The 22799-nt window shown below is 42.0% G+C and overlaps 1 long non-coding RNA gene across 1 annotated transcript in view; it reads right to left on the reverse strand.

Annotated features, from left to right (window-relative positions):
* Positions 1–1525: 1525 nt before the first annotated feature.
* The window catches only part of LOC119479737, a 152851-nt gene continuing 131577 nt past the window's right edge, over positions 1526–22799 (reverse strand). Inside the window, exon 6 of the long non-coding RNA XR_005204745.1 lies at positions 1526–1641. This is a non-coding gene — a long non-coding RNA (uncharacterized LOC119479737). The remainder of the gene's footprint in view (positions 1642–22799) is intronic.

Consider the following 22799-nt stretch of genomic DNA (forward strand, 5'->3'; position numbering starts at 1 on the left):
GAAGTTTGGAGGGCCGTCGGGGTTGCAGAGTGTCCAATACTGTGGGAAGGGACCGAGGACGGCCTCACGCGGGGCTCGATGTCTGGCCTGAGTCAATTCCAGACTCTGCCGTGATGTGGCGGAGGAGTAATGAGCACCAGGCGGAAACACAGGGCACTTAATGGGATTACACAAGGAGACGTTAATCTACAGAGAGCAGGTGGGGAATTAAACATGATCAGAGGGCTGCAGTGAGAAGGATGGAAGAGGGGCTAGAGAGTCAGAAGGGAGGGACACGGAGAGAGGGAAACAATACCAGAGAGAGAAAAAGGACCACAGACAAGTCAGAGGACGGAAACACCATTACACTACAGAGTTGTCCATTATCATTTCTGCTCCCCTAGTTCCTTATTTTAAAGACTGGCTCAAATCATCCTCAGTGTTTTTATGCGAGAAATTAGATGAGGGAATCTCATTTGCTTGTAAGACCAAGCTAAACATTTATAAAATGGCCCATTTCATTTCACTGAGGATACGGACTGTGAGTGTATGTTAGGCAGCTGGCTTTTTCTCGAGATAGATACATTACCAATATACAATAACTGTCTGGCCGAAGCCCATTAGCCCGACGCACATTGAGCTGTAAAGCCAGAGGAGTGAAAGGACCCTTTGATAATCAGCCAGCCCCAGAGGACAGCAAGTGCTTCATTTGAATGAAACAACAATTAAATTACTGGCTGCAGTTCTTGCTTGCTCTTATTAAATCCCTTACTGCGAATGGACTATTTCCATTTCTGCAATTTAGCTACTAAAGCTGCGAAATTGATTTAGAAATCCGGTGTTGTCGATGCAGTTTCCAGACACCATGACCTTGCCTGCGAAGGTGTATGACATCTTAATTGGCTTAGAACACAATCAGCCGCAGCTCAGTAAAACGTATTGAAATTAAGATCTGTTCAGGCATAAAGAAATGTAGTTGTGGCCCGAAGCCCATTGTGGTGCTAATTAAACCGATATTGAATAAAGCATATTCAAGTCAGTTATGTGGAAACTTTGAGCGACTGCCCTCTGCCTCTGTGTGCACCAGGACTTGGGCCAGTTATACAGTTAGGAGGACTTCTCTATTACAGAGGCAGTGGAGACAGGACACATATGTTTTGTCTTCTTTCATTATTGTCATCTGGAAATTAAATAAATAAGACTTAATGATTGAATCATTCTGCCAGCCCTGGTCTGCTCAGTAAAGCTGCGGCAATAGTCCAAGACTCAAAGTTAAGGCAGATGTGGAAGACCAAATAATTAAGCCTCATGCTAAGCTAAGCCACAGTCAACGCCAAAAGCTAGCCTCCAACATGACATCATGTTGCAGCAAAAGAATGGTGGATAATGAAAGACAGAGTTTTAAAGAGGAATGGACCGGCCTTCCACCTAACGTGTCTGCCACTTGAGAACCCTTTGTGTTTCAAGTTTGATGAGAGGATGTTTCTGTTTGTTCCTTTGTGAGTGTGTTCTGATTCTCTGAACTGAGGCAAAAAGGTTTTAACTCACCCGTGGCTGCTCTGTTGGACCCACACGATGGGATGTCCTCACCTGAAGGTAACGGTGATGGAAGCCATTCCGGCTGGTAGGCCTCCTCTGGCTTCGGCACAGCCCACTCTTCACCTGATGAAGGTAGATCAGGTTTTATTTGACATGTCAAAGGATGGATGGAAAAGTTTCCATATTGTAACAGAGTCCAAAACAACTCGACTATTCAAACAATTAGCCCTTCCATGATCACCTTGGGGTGGCATAACTCAACTTTTCCACCGTTTCTCTCCTGGTATCTCAAAGGTGTATTGTATCAGTGGCTAATTTTTCCAGCCCACAGACAGTTATTTCCTGCCCACAGACAGTTTTTTCCTGCTCACGGACTGCTTTTCCCCATCCACTGACAGCTTTTTTCCTGCCCACAGACTGCTTTTTCCCGCCCATTGACTGCGTTTCCCCTGCCCACAGACAGTTTTTTCCTGCCCAGGGATTGCCTTTTCCCACCCAGGGGTTGCTTTTTCCCACCCAGTGGTTGCTTTTTCCAGCCCACAGACTGTTTTTTCCCATCCACAGACTGTTTTTTCCTGCCTACGGACTGCTTTTTCCTGCCCAGGGATTGCTTTTTCCCACCCAGGGGTTGCTTTTACCCACCCAGGGGTTGCTCTTTTCCCGCCCGCTAACTGCTTTTTCCTTCCCAGGGACTGCTTTTTCCCGTCTACAGACTGCTTTCCCGAGGACACATACCTTTTTTTGCCAACGGACACATGCCCTGATCTACCAAACTAAAAGCCCCATCATAAAACGTAACCTTATTGTTATATATGGTAAATCAAAACCATATTTACTGGAATTTAAATTGGCTTTGTATTCCTATTGTTACAGTGGATTTCTGTAAAATGCTAATAGTCATTAAGGACAAACCAGAATTAGTCCATGTCCATTGGATGATACCTAATATAGTCAATTGCCTCCACACACTCTACAGTTGCGAGTTTGAGTCAAAAACTTTATTTTCATTGCATCATTGCAGAATAACAATGGGTACTGCCAGTTTCCTCCTGCACTGCAGTAAAAACACAGTGTGATAGTTCTGGCAAAGTTACACCATCTCCCTTACTGTTACAGAAGAGTCGATAATGTGCTTGCTTATTTTGGTATTGTTGGCTTCCACCAAGGCAAATTAGCTTCAGCTTATAACTGAAGTTATCCATCACACCAAACACATACACTCATATTAAGCCTTTACATGGTCAAAGAGTAATGTAAATATTCCTTTAAATGTTTTAATATTGAAGGGGTACTCCAGCAATTTAGTTATACACTTTCAGAAAGTTTGGTGCCTCAGAAGGAGAGATATTTAAAAAAGAATGGTCAAAATCAAGCAGCAGAGGCCGAGATATCCTGGCCTGAAGGTGGAACATTGCATTCAATGTTTCTATAAGTTATTAATGACTTTCTTGGAACGCTGCTTTGTCATTGAACCCGCAATATTTTCTAGTAAGCTCACCCAAACCCACCCAACCATCACTTGCGGCCAGAAATATGACTCCAAATGAATGCTAATGTTGCTCTGTGTCTGCTGGATAGGCAAGTGTTTTCTAGCAGGTTCACAATAACTTGTGATAATATGTCAGATGTTGTGTTTTCAGCCAAGCCCCCAGGAAGAGCGCCAGTTGTTGATCCCAATTTCTGTAGTGGTCAAATGGCAGTACTACAACTTCTGTGTCCGTCATGGGATGCCATTGGGCCCAAAAATACTTTTTCCCATAGACTTACATTGGGAAAGAGACATCTGTAACTCAGTGGATCATTTTTTTTTTTTTGTGAATCAACTTCCCAGTATGAACACTTGAATAACCCTCATTTAAATCATTAGGTCCTAAAAGTTGTAAAATGCACTAATAGCCAAATCCAGAGTTATTTTCCTTCCTCCTTTCATGTGAATGAGACCCGGACTGAGGCTGGAGCGAGGGCTGGGAGGCGGAGTTGGCAAGCTGTGACGACACCATGAAAGTTGTGACCCTGTGACTGTGCCACGTGACCCAGTGGACGCTTTTGCGTCTGCTCCATGGGCCCAATGGATGCAGAAGATCGCCGGAAGATCCGGGTACTTTTCCAGTCGGAAGTCGAGCCATTTTGGCCTCATGCGCCACTGAGCAACTTTCATAGCAATGAACGGGGCCCCGCCTCCAACGATGTATCCAGTTCTCTTTATATATCCATGTTTTCAGCTTGTTCCACTGCCCTCAAGTTGCCAAAACAAGCAGCTCTAACTACCTTCAGCGAACCCACTGTTTCAGTATATTTCTACATACATTGTAGTTGACTAGAGACAGTCCAAACAAGTAAACAGAACCAAAGGAGCAACAGGAGGTAGGAGACGGTCAAAGGGCAGACAGGTGGTCCAGAGACACAGGTAATAGATATGATGCAGGTAACAGGCAGGCAGGTTGGAATTGGCTGGATCGCTAACTCACAAAGGGAACATAGACAATCTGGCAGCAAGTGGCTGAAAGCTGTTCTCTATAGACACACTGAGGCTGGTTGCAAAATGAGGAGCAGTTGGGCAGACAAGTGCCTTTCAGCATGACTAACTCTAATGCTATTTGTAACAAATTACTGTGAGATTTATATTAGATTGCATGCTTTATTATGCTCTTTGACATTTCATATTCATTTTTTTTGTCTTTCATCAAGTTAGCAGTTGAAACCACATTTCTATGTAAAAGCATTTAAATTCACTTTTCAGAGTTAGACAAAAAAAAAATCCCATTTCAATCAGCAGGTTTGAACTTTATTGACTCCCAGACCAGTACAAAAGTGCAACAAGCACATAGATGGTTGGTAATTGCCAACAGTTCCCCCATTAAACAATGTCCCAGTCCAGTCACAGAGCAGCCAGTGAATTATGGCCTGTTCATCAGCCTGCAGGGCTCCGGCTGCTGCTCAGGGTTGTGTGTTAGAGAAGGAAAAACTGCGATACATAGTGTGTGAGTGTGAATGTTCATACCCTCGCTATAGTGCTGGGGGGAGGCACAGTTCTTCTATTAGAAATAAACTCCGGCTTAAGAGGAGGAAAGAAAAAAAAAATGAACAAGCCGGACAAGCAGCGTGTCCGGGGAATACGAGCCCTCCCTCCCAATTTCTCCACACAATCAACCACTTAACCCAACCAGGCCAACAAGTGAACAGAGATTGCAGAACAGCAAACATGCACTACACTGACATGTGCACACATATATATACACCCAGTGTGCAGCACTGATAAATTACAAGACAGAGCAAACCGAGAAAAAACACAAGGCCTCGCCGTACCCATTATCAGGCAATCTTAAATGTATGACCTTTAAGGATAAAGCTGGCATTATTTCATGTTTTTATTACTATTAGCAATTCCCCCGAAGAGACTAAAACCCACAGTGTATTTATCTTACTAACAAGTGTTGTCAAGAATTGCTTTTGTAGCCTCCATTCACCACCGTGGGTTTTAGAGGTTAAGCAGATTATAACTTAAAAAGCTGCTAGAAGATATCAAGGTTTAAGAGAAAGGTATATAGGATTTGTAATTACAAACATCTTGGAGACTAGATTCATGTTTTAATTTTAATGTAAGAATGCAAACACAGTGAAAAATAGCTAGTAGGTGCCTGTTTGAAGAATGTTTTAACTTTGCTCATTTGTATTTTTCCTCCCCAAACTTTTTTTTTTTTTAGTTCTTAGTTGTGGCTGTCTCAAAGGGACCTAATTTACTGTGAAATGCAATGATCAGTTTCATCTTGAGGCGGGAAAAGCAACACATTCTGGCTGTGTGATGACATATAATTCAGGTGAAATCTTAAAACAAAAAGAAAGAAGGGAATTTTACTGTAAAAACTGGTGAGGGTCAGTTCATCAATATTACAAACAAACATATTTTCTCACCTCTAGAGATATCTAGCCATGCAGATAATTCAGGTTTTGAGTTATCTGTCGCCAGTGTTGATGTGGAGGCAATTTCTGTTTAATAATGACTCAAAAACAAGAGAGCGTCTTTCAGAGTTTTAATACACACTTGCAAGGGGCACACAACAATCAACATAGAATGTTCAGGGCTGAGAGCACCGAGTCTCTCGGTTTAACGACATTTATACCTTTGCAAGAATGCTCACAGTCGTATATCTCACATTGTCCTCTCTGTCTGACACTTCTGTCTATTTAAGGTACTTGTCCTCAAATAGGCACCACATGTTTGTTTACTAAGTATGCAACACAGAAACTGAAATAGACTTCAAGGGCAATGAGTAGTTTAAGGGATTCAAATTTCCCAAATTATATTATACTTATATTATAGTTATTAATCCAAGTAACTCTGCGTTACCAGAACACAATTTGTTTCCTGTTGGGCTGCAGTTTGCCATGTTATGATTTGGGCATATTTTTTATGCTAAATGCAGTACCTGTGAGGGTTTCTGGACAATATTTGTCATTGTTTTGTGTTGTTAACTGATTTCCAATAATAAATATATACATATATTTGCATAAAGCAGCATATTTGCCCACTCCCATGTTGATAAGAGTATTAAATACCTGACAAATATCCCTTTAAGGTACATTTTGAACAGATAAAAAATGTGCGATAAATTTGCAATTAATTGCGTTTAACTATGGACAAACATGACATTAATCATAATTAAATATTTTAATCGATTGACAGCCCTAATAGTACCATAACGAGTAACGTAACGGTTGATACCACATAATAAGTAGAGTAATATTACTTTTCTAAGAAGTAAAGGTAAAAAGTAACTTATTACACTTCCTGAGTAACTTGCCCAACACTGTCTGTCGCTGAAAGGTTATTGTTGTGGTGCTCACAGCACTGAAAACCTCTTTGCTAATCTACTCTGGGTAATCCACAGAACATGCTGGCAAGAGTCTTAAATGAAAACAATGTCTTTGCTTGAAAGTAATTATAATTAAAACAGTTCAGCGTGTGTTCTGGTGGTTACACAGTGTTGAGGAGATACTGTCTCTGCAAAGAGATGCTGCTCATTTCTTTGCCATTTCCTTTGTATTGAGGTGGCAAAACCTGGGCTAGCAAAATCTAATTATCCACATGGCTACCACTACAGCTAATTGTGACAGCTAGCCAGTGTTGGGCAAGTCTTGTAAAGTGTAATGAGTTAAGCTACCAGTTACTCTACAGTCAGTGAAGCTCCGCTACACTGAAGTTGCCCCCCTGAGAAATGTAGCCAGCTGAGCTACAGCAGCATGGCAAACGTAGTTTAACTACATCAAAGCTAGTTTTCTTTTTTTACATTGAACCAACTTCATTCCAAGTCAATGCTATTAATATAAACATGTATAATGTAATATGAATATTTTTAGGCCTAATACAATTAATAATATAATACAAATTATAGTATATTCAACTATCAATGCATACTTAATTCTAACATCCATGGACAATCATACACCTTACTACCATGGCAATATCCACCTGTCCTCTACTAATGTACAACACTGTCTGTAGCGTATTAATATAATTAAACAGTGTATTTTCCTCAGGATCAATTCCTCTCTGTCCCCACCCTCTGCCACTTTTCCATCAAGTAAACAAAAGCTTGCGTGTCCGTATTCCCTGCAGCAGATGTCGTAAGAATCAGTCCAAGGATTGGTACAGGATGCCACCGTCATATGGAAGTGCTTCTGTCGGCTACACATATTGTACACATCCGTGTATGCCGGCCCTTAGCTGTTTTATTTCAGACCACAGCAGAAAGATCCGCTGTGTTTGAACTTCAGCAATGCTTGAGAAAATGTAGCTTGTGTGGACGCTACCTCACTACTTGATCAATAGAAGAGCTAAGCTACTGAAAGCTATTTGATTCAGAAAACAGCGACGATACCACCACTCTACTGAGGAATGTAGTTAAACTAGTAACGCCGCTACCACCCAACACTGCAGCTATCGTCCTGTGCTTTGCCTGTTCTTCCTCTATCCATGAGCCTGGATGGGTAAACGGGCTGCACCTTAAAGACGGGAGTGGCTTTGGGTAAATAAGGTTTGTCTCTCCCACTGAGCAGCCTCCACTTCCTCCTCCATCTCGTAGTCTTAGTTGACTATAGATTAGATCCTAAACAACACTCACACTACAACACTGTCTCACTCCCAGGGCGTCAATTACAGACGCTTGGGAAATGGCCCCACGGCGTCTGGATACCTACGCACAAGGCACCTTTTAGCGTCTGTATTTGACGCACTACGCTTTCAACTAACTCCAATGTAAACCCATCTGCATCATTATTAGATGCTCAGAGCAACTGACGTAGTATAAAGAGTGAGAAAGTCTTCTTAGGGTGGGAGGGATTGGTGGTGGATGGGTCAAACAAACACAAGACTTTCACTCAGAGGACCAGCGTTCGTGTCCCGTGTGAAACCAAGAGTTGAGTGATTTTACTGATTACGCTATGTTGTGACGTTATATAACTTATTTTGAGCCAAACCATGATGTTTTTTTTTTAACCCTAACCAAGTAGCTTTGTTACCTAAACCTAATTGCTACCGTTTCACAATGAACCATGTATTACAAAGTTAACCACGTGCAAACCTTCTGCGTCAGGATACTACGCAAAAGGCTGCCCCGCTGGGGTCTTCTGCCCAAGCGGCAACATATGACGAGTAGGGGTGAGATCATGTTGCACACTAACCTTACCCCATGCCTGACACGACTGTCTTCATAACTCCATGCATCATGTTATTTCCCTTGTTAATCAGCATGCATACATCTTGTGTGTGTGGAGATCCTAAAATCGTGACTCCGCACACACACTTGGAAATCAGAGCCATGTCTGTAACATATCAGTTGGTAAAAAGTTGGGGTTTTTTTTTGTGTAATTTGGGGGAACCGACTCTGAGAAATGTAGTGATGATGCTATGAGAAGAGAAATAAAGAAAGTGAAAAACAGCTTCAGGTTCAAGATGTTAAAACAGTTTATTTTTCAAGTTTGTTTATTTAAGTTTGCATTAAGAATAATTACCATAGTTTACCACATAAACATATGCTCATGTTTTTCTGCACTAACAGATTGGCATTGTTTATTGTTTGTGAAATGTACCCTGAGCTTCTGCAAAGGGCATAGGGGTGAATTTTTCTATTGAAATATTCAAAAGTCTTTGAGACAATGCTCTGACCGTGTTTATCCCCTGAGTGTATTTCACAGCCCCGTTCCTGGGGTGTAACTCTCCTAATACCGAGCTCAGCTGGCTTAAACCCCAGAAAAAAATAGCGCGGCGCGGACACCTGGATTGAGGAGAAATTAGCGCTATGCGCGAGGACAAAGCCTCTTATTTGGCTGCTTCTGTGGCATCTCCGTGGCACACTTGCGCCCCACTGGCACAGCCTTTGAGTGCTAACAGAGCAGAAGCATCCAGGCAGCTGAGGCCAGGATTAGTCTCTGATTCTTTGGAGGCATTGAAATGAACCAAGCAGACACTAATCCCCCCCATTTTCCTGTATCTCTCTAGACCTCTGCTCCACCGAGGGAAACAGAGAAAAGAGTCGGAGTAACACAGAGAGAGAGAGAGAGAGAGAGAGAGAGAGAGAGAGAGAGAGAGAGAGAGAGAGAGAGAGAGAGACAACTTTAATGAACTGTAACGAGAAGCAAAGAAGCTATATTAACTTAATGTGCTAAGTATGTTTACGGGTGCAGTGACATCAACCCAGGTCATGCACCCGGGCCCTGGCATATTGCTGAATTATGTGCAAAAAAGAAGGGAGGTGGAGGATGGAGAGGTCGATATTAAGCTGGAAAAAAAAGCAGGTTGAAACTGATTTGTAAAGGGCACCATTTACAAATCACCCGTTCCACTAGCCTTGGATTGAGGGATTAGTTTGTGTTACTTAGGCAGCTTTTGGGCAACACAACCCTCAGCGGGGAAGAAACTCAGACTGATTTGTGCAATAGAAATACTCTCCTTTTGAATATCTTACTTTCCTTTCTCTTCCTCAGTCTCTCATCTTGCTTGCTCTAAACTGTTCCGTCCTTCAAATGTAGTCTTTTCAGACGCTCCTCACACACACACACACACACACACACACAGCCTGTGGTGGTCTTTGAACCTCAAATAGTTATTTCGTAAGCACCCTCATTCGGAGTTCCTTATTGGTTTGCAGTGCCTTCATTACTTTCCTGCTGGGCTCAGCATAATTTCCCCGTTGTAAAATGGGGACCACGGCTGTTGTCGAGCAAGAGCAAATAACGGGGAATAAGAATAAGTGAAAACGCCCACAAAACGAGGTCTGAAAAAGACTTGAACGGAGCGTGTGCGTATGGGGAGAGAGTGCTTTGCCACTGTGTAGCCACGCTTCATCATTACACAGCGACAGTGAATTTTAAATCTCTCCGCACCTCAGGCTCGCTCGTTTCTCTTCCCACCCTTCTTGTGTGAATGTATTTTGATTCATAACTCGGCCGTTTTTATTACTCAGGTGCATTCCTCTCAAATTTAATGCCGACCCTGTATCTTATTTATCGAGGAGGTGAAAGATATAAAGGTACAGCGTATAAAATTACTTCATGATGGCCCCCTTTTGCTGACAAGGCTATTGGCACTTGTTTGATGTTATTTGTTTTTTAAGTGACTGATTTACTGACACGCTCCCTCTGGAGAAGCCTCATCCGCCATCACTTACTCTGTTTGCTTCTCCATCTCGCATGAATTGGGCTCTTTTTAAAGGCTTGTCGCCGCTGTGATTTTTATGTCGTGTTTTGTTAAACGCTAATGTGGATCCGCAGTTCCCTCTAGCGCTTTTTCATCCATATGTGAATCCTCTTGCGCTTTAAGCAACACGACTGTAAAAGCCTCATGATCAACTGTGTTTCCGTATCCAATTGTAACCTTAATCCCAGTGATATCCAACACTCCATGAGACAGAGGCTGAGCAGCGTAAGGGAGGAACAATGTCAGAGATGGAATGATCGCGAAAGCCAGGGGGGGGAAAAAAGGGCTAAAACGTTAATAGGCTGAAAGGTTTTCTGGCAGGAACTATATAGTGTTTAGATTAAGCCTGTGGTGCAATCAATGTTCAAGGACAGAGGAGGTTTTAGTGATGAAGGTGTCATGAGGAGTCACCAGGAGATATAGTGATTCCACCTGCCAGCTACAGGCAGACGATGGGTAAAAATATGATACGGTATTTAGCTAAAGGGAGCCAAGCCAGACCTTGGGAGAAGGTATGATCAATCATCGCACGCCAACAGTGAGAATACAGGAAAAACAAACACTGTTAAAGTGGCCCACAGTATTTGGCAAGTCACAAACTTTCCTATTTTCTCTTTGTGACTGATGAGCACCCAATACTTTTTGCCATATTTGCTGCCATCAATATTCAGATTTAAGGAGAGAATTAATGAAATAGAAGTGACTTCTCTGGGTTTTCACATTTAAAAAAAAACAGATCAACAGCCCCCGTCAAACAAGCTGAGACACTTTCCGTTGGGCCTCGATTAGTGCTGTCTGTGAGGAAGCTAAAAAAGGACTGCAGATGAAAACCAGCCTGTTGACACCGTGCAGAATGTTGCCTCCTGTAATGGGACCGTCTGACAGAGCCCATTAACGAGCCGAACACTGATCCCAACCAACACACGGGCGCCATTGTCTCTGCGCTGTCATGGAGAAGAAAGAGGCAGGAGGACGAGCGGAGGGATACGGCGAAAAGGCAAGAGAAACCTTCAGTTAGACGTTTGGTTCGTTCTTGATAAGCACCTTTACTTTACCTTTACTTACAGTGGTTCCCAACCTTTTTGGCTTGAGACCCCTTAAAATTAAGATACTTGCAACTAGAAATGTTATGATACCAGAAATTTAGTAGTCATTACCAATACCAGTGAAATTCCACGATTATCGATACCAATTCAATACCAAACAAAAGTACATACATACACGTTATTACCGCTTGTATACTGTTTTTTGTTAGGAAATGAAACAGATCATAATTCCCTCTCTATCATCTATTTTATATTGCTGTGAAATCATCTCCTTCAAACAACTGTATATATTCAAGTTTCATGCAAAAAACTAAATTTTACAAGTTAAATTTGAAGACATCATGATAACGTTATAATTTACCTTCACCCAATACTTATTTTTTACTGAATAAAGCCTGAACGCATCATAATAACCTCTCGTTATCATACAGTAGCTTCTTGCAGGTCTGTGCTGCATCCCGGCTGCTAACAGCTAACGTTAACTAGCTCTCGTCCTGCCGATTTCAACACAGATTTGCTGTTTGCAACGTAGTGTTGACGTGGAAAAATAGGCTGCATCCCCTGGATGCGTCAATATTGATTTTACTGCGTCCCAAACACAACTTTCTATCTTCCCCCGGGACGATGGGACGCAATTAGTCTCGAGAAATTCCGGCAAAAAAGTTGAATTTGGCTCAACTGCAAGGTGACGTTATCCGGCAAGGCGCTTGGCGTGGTTGCCAATGTTGTGGTCCTGGTAGATTACTTAACGTGACATTAACGCAGTATTTCTATGATTGTGACGATGTCAAAGATAAGATGATAAGCATTTAGGAGCAGTGGGCTGCTGTATAGCACCGGGGAGAAACTCGGGGTTCATTGTCTTGCTCAAGGACACTTCGACATGCAGACAGCAGGTGCAAGGTAAACTGTTAAGTACAGCCTCACAGAGTCGCTAGCATGACTCTTGTTTCTCCTCCTCCACCCTGAGGTTTGTGAACCACAGCTCATAAGGTGAGACAAATGTTTTTGCCGCGCCAAAACCTAGAGCCACAATCACAACTCTTCCTTATGCAAATCATGCAGTGAGGTTGACACATCAGCTCTCAGGAGCTGCAGTCACACAAGTATGTGTTCCTGCAGTGTAATCATTACATGTCCTATAGTAACAGGCAGAATGAGGCAATATCACCCAAACACTTCTTCCTCTGAGTAGCTTTGAAATTACACTCAAATATTCAACAATCCTATTGAACATTTTAAGCCATAAATAATTTAGCGCTGTTTCTCTCAGTGAGTCAGTTTGTCTCTCTGCTGAAGAGAGGGAACATAATTTAATCTCATTTTTGAGATTTCTGATCGTCTGCTTGCTTGATTTACAATTAAGTAATGGCTAGTTTATATTTCAGTTACTAATTAAATTGTCAGGCTTAATGTGACGAATGGTGAAATTTAATTACAGAGATATTGTTATATATCTTTCAAAAAAGTATGCCTTACACATAATTAAAATGTCTTACTTAAACATTCATTATAGGCCATGACCTACATTAACTGTCTGAAATAGGCTCATTATATGTGAACATTGCACATGTTTTTTATTCCAGTGTTTTCCTTAAGCTATTGTTTACAAGAAAGCGTTATTGTGTGCCTTCCTTAATCTTCTCACCTTTATCTTTTTTAAAATCTCTTTTTCAATCTCGCCTGCCGTCTTTCCCCTCTCCGCTCCGCTCTCAAGGTCAAATGCAGTGTCTTCCATTTTTCCCTCTCTCTTCTATTCCAATCTCCGTGCCGTCCTCCCCGCACGAATTACGCTCACATTCCTGCTGGTTTCAGATGCAAATCCTATTTAAACCTGTCACCTGCTGCAATGCGCGCTGCGAGAGGGAATGGAACAAAATAGGGCCGCCAGGATATCGTGGCAATTTGCAAAATGTGCATGAATTCATTTTAAGGGCTTAGACGTGGGCAACAAGTTGACATAGAGGGGAAGTTGTGTCACTGATGCGTTCCTATCATCACCAGGCTCATCTCATTGCTCAGGCTTGGAAATTGCTATAATCACCGTGATCCTGTGGGTCTTAATTAAGTGCGAGACAAGCAGTCTGCCCCTTCCTTGGCATTCCACTGAGCACATTTGACCTCTGGCTCTCACCCCTCCTTCACCACCCCGTCCCTGTTTTGCCCTCATTTCATAGCAGCCTATGTTTGTTAAAGCTTGCAGCCTTGTCAATCACGGAGCCAACGTCTGTTCTCCTGCGAGGTCCCCACTGCCCTCTGCTGTGTTCAACAAGAAACTGGAGCGTGCCACATCCCATCTAATGCTATCTAATAACACCGACCTCTGCTCCTGTTTCTCTGCTCCAGGGCCAGACGCCATCCCCGGCGTCAAACCTTGCAAGCTCACGGTTTCACCCCCCTTCCTCGTACCAGGTCATCACGTCCCATCATCGGCTCCTGTTCTGACAGATACACTCTCAATATTCACGCACTCCAACCGCTTCACAAAGCGGGTTATATGTACGATACAAACACTAACACTGTCAAAAGCTGCCTGAGGAATATCTAGTGCTAACACTGACATTAAACAACAACACAGCGTATTGAAGGGGTCAGGTTTTTTGTTTATTTCAGCTACAGACATTCAACATGGATATAATGCAGCTCACGCTTCTTCGGTATGACTGTCACTGCACAAAATTCCTTATTTATTCCTCCTTAAACATGAACTATGTCTTATTCTTCTTATTTGTAAAATGTATAAAAACTTTCTTTTCAATATTCACCCTTCGTACTCTTTTAAAATACCTGTTCGTACAGGTTTTTCGTACTAAATGGATGTAATGGAATCTAAATGAAACAAGCAGATATGTATCTATATAAAGCAGACATTGACCTCATAAAGAGATAAAGAGCTAATGTGTGGCTGGAGTAACATTTCTTTTCTGCACATAATCTCATTTGAGATTTCTGGTGAAGGACGAGTGCATTTTTTAAAGACTGTTTAAGCTTTTCAGGCAGCAGCTGAGACCTCTCACTGTTCACAATGGTAATGGACGGTATTAATTGCGCCCTCTGGCACTCGCTGCAAATAAAAATGAGTGCCGTTTTGGGATCGGATTTTGTTGAAGGAATAGTTTGATACGCTTATTTGCCAAGACTTAGATGAGGAGATCGATACCGCACTCATATTAAATATGAAGCTACAGCAAGGAGATGTACTAACTTAGCTCAGCATCAAGCACGGAACTAGCCAATCCACAAAATGTCATATTTACACCTCATATTTTCAATAGATTAAACAAACAAGTTATAACATGTTAGTTAGGGAGCCTCAGAGGTGCTGGGAGGCCGACTGTTACTGGACGTCCACAGCTTGCTAGCGTGAGCCACATAGCTCCTACGTTAGCACCACGGTAGCTGTTTGGCTAGAAAGACACAACAACTAACCATAATATCTCTATAATAACTACATTTATGATGAAATTGACACATGTTTTGTTGCACAGATTTGTGACGGTTATGGAAAGTTAAACATATCCTCTCTTGTACAATTCCCGAGCCTCCGGCTGCGACTACTTCACTCAAAGCCGCTGTCAATCACAGCTGTTAATCACAGCTGTTAATCATAGCATCAAATAACAAATTAAAACCAAACTTATCAGAAAAACTTAACACTTGAACATACATCAGTGTGATAAAAACTAACTAAAATGACAGAAACCATCTTTGGACTTTGACTTTTTAGTTTGGTCCATGTCCCATCCACTAACATAAAGGAGGCGGGACTTATGACCTATACTGCAGCCAGCCACCAGGAGGCGATCGAGGTGTTTTAGCTTCACTTTTGGGCAGCTGTCATATCGTCCATCTTTATATACAATCTATGTTTCAAACTCAATGGTATGACTCAGTGGCTCTTATGTAATTCATGGCAAGAATGTGAATAAGAGTATTCCTAAGTAAATTTCAATCAGCAGGTGCGACCGCTCACAGTTCACAATGTAATTAATTGCACCCTCTGGTATTTAACATATGCATAACAAAAATGTTTATATGATGATATATTGTACAGGGGTATATTAGTTCCCTAATCGCTGACACTGTATTAGAGTATAGTGCTCTCTCTGGGCTAGTGGTCTCTGAACATTTTTTCCCTTCCTGTTGGTGTCGGAGGAAGGTTGGCTCAGCAGGTGCCCTCTCGACATGGCTTGGCGTAATATCTTCCTAAATGAGCTAAAAGGAGCGCTGCCTCCCTGTGACTCGGCAGTCTGTCAGGCCCAGATAACACAGTGGGAGGAACATCAATGCTGTCAATTCTTACTCCTCTCCTTGACCTTGGCTCCCTCCGCATCACTCAACTCACCGAGAGGTTCGCCTTTCCCCTCACTGCACACCGGCAGGACTCCACATCTTAACATGTGAGAGGAGGCGACAGGGAGTTTTATGACTGATAGGAGGTTGGGTGGTTTTAATGGGATTTTTAAAATGTTGTGGAGGTTTAGTGGCAGAACTTTGATCTTAAAGGTATTTAATAGAAACACAATTCCCTCGACGGTCTGCTAAGACCTGCGAGGCATTAGGAGGTGTTATTGAAAATGACAGAAATGCAGAAATTGGAAAGCAATTTATATTGAAGGGATCAGAAAATGTTGTTTGTTTTAAAGATGCTAAATGCAGTGTTTACCTGAGGGGGGACCAGAGTGGGTGCTACACATTCACAATGACGCCGTCGGTTAGGACGTCAGTTGTAACTCCCGTATGATCGAGTGCAGAGCAGCAACCGTGAGCTAGCTAGTGGGGCACATGCACTAACATGCACTAAAAGGCATGTGCTGCTGGCCCGGATATGTCAACAAATCACGGAGAAACTCAGATTACAACACACACAGAGGGAGAGTGACTTCATAATCTGCTCAGGTAGACATTACTCCTCTTTACGTATCTTTACATAGCAAATAGTTGTTCAATGCTATATTAATGCTCTGGATATCATATAAAGCAATTTTTTTGAAATGTGTAAGGTTGATAACAGCATTAACTTGGGTTTTCCCTGTACCATACAGCATTATATTTACTTTTCAAGGACAGATGTATGCTCTAGACAAGCTAGCAAGGCTACCAAAAATTAGCTCACTGACACCTTTGTCTTCATGGATCACATGACCCTATATTGCCTTGCTTACAGTATCGCAATACATCGCAATATATTGAATCATTACCCCTCTATCATGATCGTATCCCCAGATTCTTGCCAATACACAGCCGCACATGATCCTATGTTGCACATCGCCCTAGACCAGCTTGTTAAAACGAGTTAAAATGGGTTATCGTCTTGCATGTCGCCCTACTGCAGCTTGTTAAGTTGGGCTATTGCCATAGAAATTAATGACTTTTTAATGCGGCTGGTTCTGATCTTAGGATATCTGTATCTACAACCAGAAAGGAGAGTCTTTAATTCCACTGAAAGTGGATGAGATGTATCCAGGCAGATACAACATACCTGTTTGTCAGGTATGTTGTACAGATCAGACTGCTGCATCCCCATGATCTTCCCACAGGTCTAAAAAATGTTTCCTAGTTTGTTCCTGTTACTGATTTTGGAATTTCCATACCAACATACAACACAAGAACAAAGGATGCTCTCAAAAGACTTGTACAATAGAGTAAGAAGTAAAGGTAGGTCTGTCGAGAGTTTCTCATTTCAGTACTGGTTTGTATATTTGACATTTCTTCAGGTTTGTCACAGCCTTTCTCCGTCTCGCCCACATCAGAACATGGACGTAAAATAAATAGTGAATTGACATGTGCATGCATGCACAAAGGCACACACACTTTCCACTGACATCTCCATTGTCTGAGAGTCACAGGGGCAACTCATTATTCATTGTGCTGGTGAGCTATGACAGAACCAACAGACCCAAAAATAATAAAATCAGCAAAGCAACTGTTTTTTTGATACACATTAATTGCAACAAGCATTTCTAAAAAGGTTACTTTGATTATCCATGAAGTACATGCCTGCAGGCTACAGGGGTGTTCTTGCTCATAATGACTGAGGTTATTGCTATGGACGGAGCAAGACCATTTATCAACCGATCAATGTGGCTGTGGCATGACCAGCTCGGATTGCACTGCTAATCAAAGGTTGCATCAGCTGGTTAAAGATTCTGCTGGATGTCTTCGTGGCGTCTGGAGACCCGCATGCAACCGTAGGTTAATGTGCTGTCTCATGCTAAGCAGGTGCTGAGGAAGTTGTTATGCCCAGACATCATGGGTCCTCACATTAATTAAGTTTTTTGAGCCTGCCTGTTTCCCCAGCGCCTTCTAATTAGTCTTAATTAGTGGCCGGGCTGATGAAGTTGTAGAAGCAGATACAGTGCCTTGCCAGTGATTATGCACTCCCTATAGTTCCCTCTGACTCTTCTCATCTGACCTTGCCTGGACTCCGAGTTGCCTCCTGCCATTATGTGAAATTCAAAAGGACAGGGAGTTGGCATTCAAACACCTAGCACCAAAAGTGTATATTATTAATCCAAATGTCTAGCATGCATACAAAAAGAGGGGGCATCATTGTCACGGAGGGTTTACTGATGTTGTTTTTTAGTCTGTATTTTTGCATTCAGCCAGTGCGATGACATTTACTAGTGCGTGGGTGTTCATATTGTAGATGAGCCCTAACCGTAGGGAGGACCCGACTTATTCCTCTCTGACTGACAGCTTTAACAGCGGTCTACAGTGACCCATAAAGAACAGCTGCAGAGATAATCATCTCATGTGCCTTTGCAGATAATGACCCTGTGTGATCTGACCTCCATTTCTGGCCATTACCACTTCAACCGGGCGACCACCGCGTGAGTGAAGTTGAAAAATGACAGGTCACTCGCAACAATGGAGGCGGTAAACGGTATTGTTGCTATGGCAGCCAGGGGACTGATGATCGCTTCCCACAGTAATTCCACTGGCTCGTGACTGAATATCAAGAAAATCTCAAAAACAATAATATAACCAAAGCTGACATGGCTCAGAGCTGTAGGCCCCAGCTGGTACTTTTCTGACACCAAACTGAAGCCCAGCACGAGTGGAGGACAAGCCTTGGTCAAATACTTTGTGTACATACACGCCAGTATCTGGCAAAAAGTATATCCACAGACTTTTGTGTACTTTTGGTCTGGGGCTGTTAATACAGGTCCGTCCTTTGTGTGCAGCATGCGGGAGAGAAAACTGTTTTTTGACCACAGTGAAAATGTTGTTTTTGAATGGCTAAATGCCAACAAATATGGATTAAAGCACAATATTTTGTTAGATAAAAACATGTCAGTTGGAAATGATTATATATTGTTTCAATAAATGTTGACTTTTGGACTTTGGACAGGCTCAGATTGTTATTATAAGTGTCTGATTACATTAAGAAAAGGTTCCTACAGAGAAATAAAACGTTTTTATTTACCTTTTGCTCGTTTGTTATTGTGTCTAACCAAGTCTAACCAAAATCTCGTGAGATGGTTAGGCTTCATCCACATTGTCAAAATCATCTAAATATTCATTCATGACATTGAAAATTGTTTATATAACACTGATCTTTGCAGTCTGTACTCCAACAAAACAAACTCCGACAACATCGGCACTCTGCTCTCCAATTCTCACTCACTTTTCCACCGTTGTCTACCGGCAACAAGTCACCTTAAAAAAGCGCCCAGGGTGCAACTTGGTGTTCAGTGTCTCGCTCAAGGACTTTTACTGGACCAATTTCAAAATGTATTGTGGGTAGAGTGATCGTCTTTCAACCGCAAGGTTGGCGGTTCGATTCCCGGTTCTGACTGTACGTCAAAGTAACCTTGAGCGAGACACAGGACCCCAAGTTGCTCCCCGGACACTTTACAGCAGCCCACTGCTCCAAAAGATGGGTTAAATGCAGAGGTCAAATTTCATGTATGTATATGAAGAACTATAATAAAGTTTACATTTTTTTTTACATTTTTTTTTTTTACTTACATGACAAAATGTTGGAAGTATGATGAGTTATACTTCATCCTCCACGGAGGTCAAAAGAAATTGTAGAACAGTATTTGAAAATACTATATGACAGGGATTAGAACCCAACGAGATAATTACCTCTAAATTAAAAAAGGACTTGTAATTAGAAGCCAATGACTTCCTGTCGGGGTGAAACATAAATGGATTACGAGCAATAGGATTAAAGTGATGTGATTACATTTAATGTAATCCTCTACATTTAGCAGTAACTCTAACAACATCCTATAGGAGAAACATTCAAAACAATATCTGTACATACACAGGGAATATAACATGAGATTCTTGCACATCATTTTCCATAACTAAATGAGATGAAATGAGTCTGTAAGTAGAACACACTGCAGTGTGGTGGATAGTCTGCAGCTGCGTAGGAATCCTGAAACACCTGACAGAAAGCAGATTGCTACACGTGAGCACGCCAGAGGATTCTGTTTACTTTAAAGCGGGCCGATAATCTGAGCTGGCTCACATTTTCATCCTGAAAGTTACCTGCTCGAGTCCGCTTCCAGCACAGTGAGGATGAGAGGGCTATGGAGTGCACTTTAAGCCCTGTATAAAAGGCATTAATGTCAGGCTACAGATCTCGGTGGATGCTGCATAACCACTGGCACTTGTCATTGCAAAATTGGGGAGGCTTTTCTTTGGCAGCTACTGACAGCGAAAAGACAGGGTCTGTAATGTGTTTGAAGCATAAAGGAGGAGTAAATCACCCACTCGCAGACACAGAACACACGCACAAACAGCATATTCTTCCTATCCATTGCAGTACCGAGGCAGCACTTACGAGCACTTTGCTGTGAGGCTACAGTCATGCTGGCACCCGATGGGGAACTTTCTCCAAAGCAAGCCACGGCGGCGAGTAAGTCGGGGGCGCACTAGCTCCTCTCTGGAGCTTTGAGGGAAAATCACAAGCAAACCCTTTTTTTACCTGACCCACAGTGTTTACCCTACAGTTGATGCAGTTTGCGCTGAGAGAGAGGGGTGAAAAATGAGTAAGAAAGACAGACAGAGCGAGGCCAGGGAGGGTGCCATGATTGTGGGTTGAGAGTTCAACGCTGACTTCGGCATCGCAGCAGAGACGAGCCTGCGCCCCGCAGTTTACACTTCCTGCAGTGAGAGTTTGCCATTTGCACTCAAATGTTATATTGGTTTTCCTCCAGTACCATTGAGAGCAGTCAAGTGAGTGTGTTGTTTGCTATGGAAGAAAACCCCCTGACTATAGTTTCAATGAGCATAACAGAGTGTACAGTGAAAGGGCACAGGGGCAGAGCAGAGTTAAGGTATGTGGCAACAAAACCGAGCCAGTGTCTGTTTTATCCCAACATGACCTGTCAGTCTGTACAGAGGGCTCTCCTTGTAGAAGTACGTACACATCATTTCAAACAATTATTGTTTATGTTTATTGTGTGTTATTGAGGTGGGGAGGGGGTGAAGGAGCTCACAAAAACTCCTTTGATGCAGGCTAATTCCCAAGTCTTTTTTTTTTTTTTTTTTGCACACTGCTCCACCTCGGGTCATTACATTTTAACACTCCATTGAAGCCGCAAATTACAATTTTTTTTCTTCTTGAAGAGTTATTTCTCTCGAGACAGAAATTGGCACTTGCAGGACTTGGCTGCCAGCGGTAGGATGCCAGATTCTACAGTCTGCAGGCGTGTTATATATCATCGCCATATGATGCGTATTATTTTTGTTGTTGCTGCTATGACTCCTTCCATCTGAGGGAAAAAACTTCTGATGAAAGTAAAACTATAAAATCCTACAGGTATGACATTTTTATGAAAACTGTGACGTTCTCGCCCAACAGGGCCGACAAATCGATCACACCAAAGGGGGCAATAATGAACAATTTGCCCACTTAAAGTCTCTGAGACGCCTTGGATGTGAACGATAGCTTTTTCTTACTGTAATTTCTCATTAGAAGTCATGGGAGTAAAAGCTGTTAATGAAAGCCAATAAACAGTAAGACTTGAGTGGTGCTCATTTATTTTAATAGTGTAGTAACATTACAGTAAGCAAGAGCTGATTAATGAGAGAGATGTTTGTGACTTTGCAGCTTCATCCACATCAGAATATACAACCTCATCTGCTGCACATTAATTATGTCCATATGTAAGTATTTGGCAAAATATACGCCAGGGAAATAGATAATGCCACATAGATTGTGCTTTTCTTCACCGTATCAGACAGCATATTCTCACTAAATGTATTTTCAAAATGCTGCCTGCAGACATTTTTTTTCAGTTGTTTATTCTTACAATATTTGTTTAGAGCAGCGAGAAATGCTGAATAAAAGATTAGGCAATTAAAACTACTCCATTAAGGTTAGAGAAAGACCGCGGTCATGGTTAAAAGGCTACTTACGATAAGGACGCACAGTGTCAGTGACACAAAGTGCCCAAAAGTTCTCAAAGGGTCGCCTCATACTATTAACCAAATAAATTAAACTTGTTCACTTGACTCAGCCTTGCAGATGGTGTTGTGGCCATTAACTCAACAGCAACATGTTTTTACAGGAAACAATGTCTTGCTCATAGACTGTAAATAAGAAGTAGATGTAGTCACCGTGATGTCACCCAATGGTTTGTGGACTGTGGATTTGAAGCCTTGAGTTTGGCATTTTGGCGGTCGCCATCATGTATTTTGACCATCGCCATATTGGTTATTTGCAACCAGAAGTGATACAAGAGGGTGGAGTACAACCGAACGCTGAATAAAGACATTTTTGTGCGACCAAAGTGTTATAATTAACTTTCATGAACTGAAAACACACTGTGAAAGGGTTAAAGCTCTACGACAAAAATGTGGATAACTCCAAGACCAGACAACACCGTGGTAGCGACCTGTCTATCACAAGGTAGCCACGCCCTAAAGCATCCCCTGCTTTATGGTCAATTTGACTCTAAATGGGACCATAATTTACTGAATGAACATCATGCTGTATTGAAGAAGACTTGAAACTAGTGATTGAGACCATAAACTCATGTTTACAATGTTTACTGAGGTAATAAATCAAGTGAGAAGTAGGCTCATTTTCTCATAGACTTCTATACAATCAGACTTCTTTTTGCAACCAGAGGAGTCGCCCCCTGCTGGCTGTTAGAAAGAATTCCGGTTTAAAGCATTGGCTTCACTTTTTCATTTTTCAGAATCTGCTCTTTCAGGGCAAACCAGAAGAGTTAAATGTTCAGTCGAAGGCTGTGATATGTGTAAATAATAAAATAGTAATTTAACTAGTAATAACAATGGTCCGAAATGATGTAAAGTTGCATAGTTTTAGGTCAAAACCTTCATATTTTCTTGGTAACCTGATATCTCCTACTATCTTTTATTCACTGTTGAAATTCAGAATATGTCTCTTTATTCTGCTGCATAATATGTAGGAGCATCCTGACTGGGACACTGCTCCTAAAACCTGAATGATACCCGACTATAGGCTACAAATAATACAGGAAAGCACTTTAACTTTTAACACTATGGGTGAATATACAAACGCACCACCTTAACCCCTATAATGTTCCAGA

The sequence above is a fragment of the Sebastes umbrosus genome, chromosome 20, assembly GCF_015220745.1.
Source record: "Sebastes umbrosus isolate fSebUmb1 chromosome 20, fSebUmb1.pri, whole genome shotgun sequence".
Classification (NCBI taxonomy): domain Eukaryota; kingdom Metazoa; phylum Chordata; class Actinopteri; order Perciformes; family Sebastidae; genus Sebastes; species Sebastes umbrosus.